At 40.7% G+C, this 6,450-nt stretch overlaps 1 protein-coding gene across 1 annotated transcript in view; it reads left to right on the top strand.

The window, feature by feature from the left end:
* Positions 1–5,216: 5,216 nt before the first annotated feature.
* Positions 5,217–6,450, top strand: part of FURIN (furin, paired basic amino acid cleaving enzyme) — a 119,599-nt gene continuing 118,365 nt past the window's right edge. The window contains exon 1 of the mRNA XM_075207833.1: positions 5,217–5,870. The gene's annotated coding sequence lies outside the window, so the exon portion shown is untranslated. The remainder of the gene's footprint in view (positions 5,871–6,450) is intronic.

Raw genomic sequence — 6,450 nt, 5'->3', positions numbered from 1 at the left:
AACATGAGACATTGCAGAGTGATACAGGTAATTTCAACCCAAAGGCCACTGGATTTAATCTATCACTTCAAGAATTCTAAATGGACCAATATACCTGGGAGCGGGCTTCATGCAGGATACTCTTAGGTCAAAGGATGAGTTGATAATCAAACCCTGTCTCCTAATTACATCATAAGAACAGCCAAACATTTCTTATCTAAAAATATTTATAACTGATGGATTCTTTCTTTAGCTAACCAAATATTAGTGAGATCCTGACAAAGAAATGACCACTGCCACTTCAATTTAAGTCAAAGATAAAATCTTCAGCAACAAAGGTTGGAGACCATATACAATGAAGAAAGAGGTAGATGTGGACTGTTCGGGAAAATGATTGTTGTGGACGAACTCTGCCCATGGAAGATGTATCCAGTTGTCTTGATTAGCAGAAGTGTAGATTCTAAGAAACTTTTCCAGGTCTTGTTTTAATCGTCTGTTTGGCCATTTGACTGGGGATGACAGGCTGACGAAAAGTTGAGCCGGAAGTTTAAATGTTTGCGCCACAATCTCCAACATGAATTGCACTCCACAATCGGACACAATTTCCTGAGGGTATCCATGTAGTCGAAATAGTTCTTTGATGAGCAAGACAGCCAAGGGTAGGCCTACCAGGAGAATGAAGTGGACCATTTATTAAACCAATCCAACATTACCCCAAGTGTTACATTTTGTACTCAAAGGAAGGTCGGTAATAAAATCCATGGCAATGTGGTTCCATGGTCTCCGAAGAATGAGCAGAGGATGCAATGACCAAATTGTGCTTGGTGAGATTTATGTTGAGCGCAATTTGTGAATGCAGTAATAATGTCTCTTACATCCTGGCAAACAGTTGGCCAGCAGTAGTCCCTAGAAATGGGTTGCAGAGTTTTATGGGAACCAGCATGACAAGCAAAGCAGAAGAAATGTGCCAATTATAGTAGTTTCCTTCAAAACTTGGGAGAGACAACGGTTTTGCCATGAGGAGGTTTCACTGAAGGATCTGTAGAGGTAATAAATATACCCCTTAGTATCCACTACAGGTCGGCTCTCTGGAACATCATGATCCTGAATATCTTCAAAAGAATGAGATATGGCTTCTGCTTTCTGGTTCTTATTACCAAGTCTACATGTTATATGGAGATTGAAATGTGCAAATAACAAAGACAATTGGACCTTTGGGGGAGGGGGGGGGGGGGGTTCAAGCACTGAGCAGTTTTAACATTTTAAAAGTGTTTATGGTGGATTCACACTAATTTTTGCCACAGGTTCTAGGACAAGGGTGAAGATCATGGCTGACAGCAGACAAGAATCCATTAATAGAAAAAAGAAAACAGAGGGTTTGATATAGGGATAAGATGGCAAAAAGGAAGTTGTCTCTAAGTCCTATATGGGATACGGTCAATTACATTGACTTCAGGCTATCGAATGCCTTCTTTGTGTCTTAGGCCAAAATTAAAGAGGGGCTTTTAGTAACTTGAAGCTGGTCAATTATGGTAATAATTATTCTTGTAGTGTCTCATGCCTGAGATCCTTGGATAAAGCCTACCTGGTCCAGATGAATTAGGTATGACACTACATAATCTATTTGCGAAGATTATTGCAAATAATTAAAATGTTAAGTAAAGAGAATTTGCCAGCTTTGTGAATCACAACAATTTTAGAGCATGTGGTGGAAGAGTCAAAATTTGCACCATTTAAAAGAATTAAAAGAGTCTGTTAAAACAAGGGCTAAAATGTTTTTAAACGTCTCATAGTAATAGACAAAAAAAAAAACACATTAAAACCAGTTAGTATTGTTTTGTTATTGCTTAACTTAGCTATGGTTTGGTACGGATTTATTTTCCAGTCTCAGATAAAAAAAAATAAAAAAAATATGTATGGTATGTATGGCACAGGCATAGATACTGGCAAAAAGTAATGCAAGAGTTATGTTTAGATAAGGACCAGTTAACATGACCAATTATTTATGTTTGGTTACCTGTAGCCAACTGCCAGCTTTGAGTTTCTACTAGAATAGTCTTTGTATTTGCAGCAAGTGTATGTATGTTGCACACACTCTTCTAGGGGAATTAAATTGACTGCGCTATTTTCCCGCACACTATTACCGTTAGTATGGCAATTTTAACGCAGATTTCTGCCCGCGGCTCACAGAGCTGCGAGCAAAAATCAGCGTTGAAATGACTGTACTAATGCACCCTATTACAGAACTATTGGCAATAGTGTGCGGGCTGCATTGTTCTTACGAACAACGCTGTCAATTGAATTCCCCCTTTAAATGTTTTATTCACAGCATTGTCTTCCATCAATTGAAAAAGTATAAGGTTATGCATACTATAACCTATGTGCAGAAATTAAGAATAAACACATTTTGGTTTTGCATGCCAAATAAGGGAAAATATTATTAACATATTAATTTTACAAAAGTTTCCAACACATTCCCATGCTTGCTAGGCAAAGGATATAGTGTGGAGAATGAAGGATGGCCAAACATTGTGCCGAAATTCAGCCAAGGTAAAGAAGCTCGGACTTCAGGAGTGTGCTTTTAATAGAGGAACACTTTGCTGGCGTGAAGATGGATGTCAGCATTGATCTACTGGATGAGGGTAGGAGACTTGCTATACACTCCTTGGGATTGTTTTTAGCGGTTTTTAATATTCAGTTATGTATGCTTGTAAAGTGAGTGGAATACTAGGCGGGATAACAGAAGTGTTTTTATAAGGATAATGCACTGTAGTTTTCTTATTTTTATTCCTTGGTAATTCCAAGCCACTCAGAAAGCTTATCGCAGACCACTCGCTTTGTGGGGAAGGTGGCGATTCCTAATATGGAACTAGAAGACGAGGGACCAGATAACCAAACAATACAAGTACATAGGGCATCTTTTTCTAATCTGCATCTCAGGGGAATGAGAAATAATATGCAAAGTTAAAACAAGCACTATCTATTTTACCTGTTTTTTTCATTGTTATGATCTATACTGATTAAGACATTTGGAAAATCTTTCTGGGTAAGAGCAACAAGTTAGTATGCTGCCTTATTCTTGTGAAAGGTTTTCAGCACACCGATACATCAATATGATCGGTCACATGAAGGTAGCACTGGGTTCTTATAACTTATTTTTTTTAATCAGTAATACGATATTAAGGGGCACATTTATCAATATCCGCAAAAAATGAAAAATAGTTTTCAATCCTTATCGCATTGATAAGGATTGAACCATTTCTCAAAATGTATTAAAAAACCAACACAGAAACAGCAGTTCCAATAAACTGCTGGTTGTGATAAAAAAAAAATACTTACCACGCCTTCTTCGTAATGCGCTCATCTCCGGATTTCCTCATGTCTTCTTTACTGAGTATGTGCACATGTGCAGAATGAAAATCTGGAGCCTGCACACAGGAACCCTCCAATAGAAATTATATCATGTGACTGGGAGGGATCACATGATCCCTCCGCACATGCACTGTCCAACTCTGCTCTGAAGATCAGAGCTGGACATAAATGAAAAATTAAGTGAAGACTTCATTTACAATGATGTACGCCAGCGTACATTAACATAACAAGTTTCCAAAAAAAAAATAAAAAAAAAAAAATCTCTTTTTCGGAACTTGCTAAATTGCGATAGGAAGCAGTCACTATACTATTTTATGGTGACTGCTCAAAAAATGAAATAGAATGCAAAGCAGCAGCGCGATGCAACATTCATAAATTCAAGGAATACTCAAACTTGTGTCGGAGTGGCGGTCAGTATACTTTACTTCAATTACACTGCTTAATAAATAGGCCCCTACGTTTTTTTCATTTTTTTGGACTGCACTTTTGTATGATTTACCAAGTTCCAAAATTGAGCGTGTTCCCAATGGCTGATACCATCTGAAAATGGCGTTAGCCATTGAAGCCTATGGGTAGAGAACTGTGTTAGAAGAATCTTCAAATCATCATTTATTTATATAGCGCCAACATAGTTCATAGCGCTTTACAATTGGGGACAAACACAGTGAACTAATAAACAAACTGGGTAAAACAGACAAAGAGGTGAGAAGGCCCTGCTCGCAAGCTTGCAATCTATGGGACAACTACAGCTTACCTGCTCCAGTCACTATTGTAACTATGTAACGCATGGGCAAAGCAACTTTGCCAGAGTGACCAGAGACAGACAACGGGACTTTTAAAGGTGAAATCATCACCGGGACAGCCTCCTATTGGAAGCGCTGTCCCCGGATGATTTTTTAATAAGTGTTTACAAACAAAAAAAAAAATCATCTGTCAGCAGATAATTAACAGGGCAAAACTCCAGTAATAAATATGCCCTATGGACTTGCTGATTTCAGTTTGTTGATATCACAAACAGGTTACAGTGGGCTGTATTTATTAAGAAACGTTATGCTGCGATCCATGTTACCTTTGCCAACCTAAACAGCATAAAAAGTAACTATAGCCCAGTTATGAATGTTATACTTTTGATTTTTAAATGCTCTTTAATAAATATTGACTTACAATGTCCCGTGAATAATAAAATATAGTAAGGACCACGCCTTATATACAGAATAAAAGAAACTCTAATGTCAGTCTCTCCGTTTTGAAATACGCTGACGATGTTAAGGGAAGTGTTCCTAGACGCAGAGGGCACAGGGTACCACTTATGCCCTCTGTGGTGGAGCTCTCTGGCTTGATGAGCACCAATCTGCCCCGGCGGTCCATGTGCTATTACTTATAATAATAAAGGTCAGATAGTTTGGGTAAAGAGATCAGCTCGTCTACCAACGGGAAACAAGCTCGCTGGGGAACACGAGGCCCAATATCCCTAAATTGATGCATCTGTAGTTGACAAGATATTTTCCTTAGCGGATGATCCGAGTCTACTGGACCCTCTCCTGCCCGTGGCTGAGGAGCAGCCGTCACTCTGTGCACCCCGCCAGCATGAGAAGCCCAGCACAGCTCGGGCAACGCGTGACGTGAGAGCGGCCCTGCGCGCCGCCTGGAAGAGGAGGGGGATTCAGAGGAAGGAGAGCTGCCGGGGTCCCCCCTCTCCTATCAGATACTGTTGTCGTCGCCGTTGCTACTCTAGCAAGACCGCGGCATCCGGATTGTCGGTCTTCCTTTCCTTTTCTTTCCTTTACAGCCGGAGTGCGCACCTTTAGAACTGCCGGTTACCCGTGTGGAAGTGATGGGGGGGGGAGGGAGGGTTTGGGGTTATGATAGGGGAAATAGGAGCTCTGCGTACAGCATGTAGTACGTTGTGCTACAGTGCGAACCAATCGGGGTAGTGAGTTCATGGTGCTCCGAGACGCGCTCTGTAGTTCGAACCTGAACCCGGTGTTTCTAATTAGAACCCTGAATACAGAACGTTCCGAACGAACGTTGGGTGTTCCCGACCGTTCCACAGCTCCCAGCGGAGAAACTATCGGGTCTAAACCGCAGGAAACAGCGTCCAACAGCCACGGAGAGCGCAACGCGTGGATTACTCACGGGGCGGTTAAGTGACTAACAAACTAGCAGGTTCCTGTAGTGAGTTTTGTGAGCGTCATTATCTATTTTAATTATCAGTCTGACACTCGTCTCCTCCCCTGCCCGGGCTGTGGTAGGGGCGGGTGCTTGGAGACTGGACTGGCTTTGACGGGAGATGACGCTGCCTCCAGCGTCCCACATAAAGAAGATCGGAGGAAGGGAGGAAGAGGGGGTTGTACAGTCTGGAACTGGCAACAGAAGTGAAAAGTTATATACAGAGACTTTGGAACGCCACAGAACACTATAGACAACCGCGGGAAAGAATGGCCGCAATTACCTACAGATTAAGGCGTTCTGGGTGATTTTCTTTTTTTTTTGGACCCCTTTGGAACTAAATTTTTAAGGTAAATTAGTGTTGTTTATGTTCACTCCGTCTATGGTCCAACTGTTACGTTATTAAGTATGTGTGCAGGAGGTTGTCGGAGAAGATATTCGTTTACATATTCTAATTTATGATGGATTGGTTATATTTTTATGCCCTGTTAAGCGCTTGATAGTTAATAATATTGCTTATTGGTTCCTGATGTTTTGTATTGCTATAGGTCTTTGTAACACCGTGGCAATGTAATAGTAACCAGTCAGCTGGATGGAGTGGGTAGCTATTTACTACCACTTGATAGGGGAATTGTTTGAACGTGTCACTCAGTTAAGTACATGTTTTATCTTTAGGTTGCGTTTCAGATATTTATCCGTTTAAAAGGGGTTATAATCGCTGGTGTAGTAACTCAGTGGCTTTATGCAGCCAGCTGAACTTACTGTTTTCTTCCCACGGTCTATATATCTGAGTGTTCTTCCTTTTTATTGTTTAGTTTTGAAGTGTGTTATGACTCTTATGCCATAAATAATTGCAGGATTTGTTCTGTCTAGTGTACAGCCAATCCCCATTGGCTGTATACTTTTTGCAACGATGACTTCTCTTTAGAC

Source organism: Mixophyes fleayi, chromosome 4 (assembly GCF_038048845.1).
Source record: "Mixophyes fleayi isolate aMixFle1 chromosome 4, aMixFle1.hap1, whole genome shotgun sequence".
NCBI classification, from domain to species: Eukaryota; Metazoa; Chordata; class Amphibia; order Anura; family Limnodynastidae; genus Mixophyes; species Mixophyes fleayi.
This window is presented reverse-complemented; position numbering and strand designations above follow the sequence as displayed.